We start from the raw sequence: 2,159 nt of genomic DNA, 5'->3' as shown, positions 1-2,159 counted from the left end.
TATGTCTTTCATTTTGTCATGTGATACAGTCATTACTTCAGGCAGTACTTTTCCAATATAACACAATCCTTCAGAGTTTGGGGCAAGCCACTTATACGCCCTCCTCCCGCATATGAAATATGCATCATCGGGGAGAACATATGGGACGGAGTAGGACATTACCATATTACACATCTTCCATGTGAAATCTCCTAACCCTAATTCTCCCATCTGTTTAGTACACGTATCAGTTTGTACGATATGTGCGCAGTATCCTGGTGATACCTCTCCAACTCTCGTAATCCTACTTCCTAGGGTATACCTATACCGGAAAGATTTTCCTCTACTGGCTATGTGGCGTATAAGCTCTGTATCTGTAGGCATTCTATCTGCTCTATATGAAAAGGTCATGGTTTGGTTACTCCATGACACTTCCCAATTTCCCGGCTTTCGGGGATTGGAAATGTTAAAACATATTAGGGACTTATCCACATGATATTGGTGGAGCTTCAAACTAGGAGGGCTGGAGATATTAAACCTCCTGTCCACCGGTCTCCCACCCTTTAGCTCAAGTACCTCCCCTACCGTTAAAGGAAATGGTACTAGCCCTGATTTGCTATGACCTTGAGGTACTTGAGAGCATACCCGACAATCTGTCTTATTTAACACACTACCCACTAAGGAGTGATAGTCACTCAATGGATGCCGGTCCATGTGGATATTAAAACTGGATTGGCATTTCTTAATGCACCCATCCTCAACTACATTGTCACAGAGCCTACAGATACAGTTTTCTTCAGCTAACAATCCTTCACAATGTTTACAAATAACATGGCTGCTAGATCGTTTCCGGTACTCGCCTTTGCTTGGTGGTTGTGTTGCTATTGGAAATTTACACCTCCGTCTCAGTCATCAGAACCTTTCTGGATCCTTTCTCGACCTCACTGGTACTCTCACCGAAACAGACTGCTCTGGTCAACATCAGGGTCAACATGAAAACACGGATCACAGTCTCTTGGGGCGAGTCCATCTTACAGGAGGAGAAAAAGGAGAAATTTGTAATGGGGGTACAGGAAAACAGTTTGGGGGGGAGAGAAACTTGTTACGATAATTAGTTCTCTAGTCTTGTTGTTCTTCTTGTTCTGCTGTCATCTCAAAGGTGCTGTCTCTCAGTCTTCCAAACGAACATTCTGGTGATACAATATTCCTTCCCAACCAGCGATCTTTCTGTAAGGAGCAAAAATCTGGCATTACCATTTGTCTAACTGATGTGTGACATACCATCTTTAAAACATGAAAACATGAGTGAGAAGAGAGAAAACAAAAAAAAAGAGAGAGAGCAATTCATATATAACATATATATATATATATATATAACATAACACATCAATAAACAACAACAGGAAAAAAAAACATTTTTCAAACATTTTAAAACATTGTCAGATCATCAGGCTGTCATATCTACATGTCCAATGGTATCCTTGTATAGTCTCTCCCACCAGCATTTCCATACCTACACTGTATCTGGCCAGGATACATCGATGCTGGCAGGTCATACTGGGGTGTGGTAGACTTCTGCAAGGACCAAATAGCTATGTGATATTTGGGTCCTGCCGATGAACGTCAGAGATGGGGAAAAGAACATTTACAGATAAATTACAACGTCTACCCGGCCGTCCTTGTGCCTGCAAGGAACTGACCTCCCATTTCATTAACTGTAACCTCAGGCTTACTATCAGTCCTAGTGATCCCCTTTCCTGACTATATATTATGGGTGTGGCCCAAAATTCTTCCTATATGATCCCTGATTATAATTTGGTGTGTCATATTCATGCTCATATTCATGTCTAGGGGGTCTGACTTTATGTGGGCTGTTGCAGTTACTGGCATAATGCCCTTCTCTTTTGCAAAGATCACAAACCCTGGGGTTCCTCCAAGTGTCAGTGAAATGGGGTCTTGGTTGATTTGATGCCTCCTCTAATGCTTGGATGCTCATCACCATCAATCGCTTTCCCTGTACCTACCTGATTCCTTGGATACCATGATTATGTCGTTGTCTAGGGAGTTGATATACCTTCTGTGAATCTTTGATCATACACTTAGATCTTTCCTAGGATCTGGGAAATCAGACATGATTGATCTCAATTCTGTCCGGGACCAGGGATGGCGCATTGCACTGT

Source organism: Pseudophryne corroboree, chromosome 3 (assembly GCF_028390025.1).
Source record: "Pseudophryne corroboree isolate aPseCor3 chromosome 3, aPseCor3.hap2, whole genome shotgun sequence".
NCBI lineage: Eukaryota > Metazoa > Chordata > Amphibia > Anura > Myobatrachidae > Pseudophryne > Pseudophryne corroboree.
The sequence above is the reverse complement of the archived record's forward strand: the minus strand, read 5'-3'. Positions refer to the sequence as shown.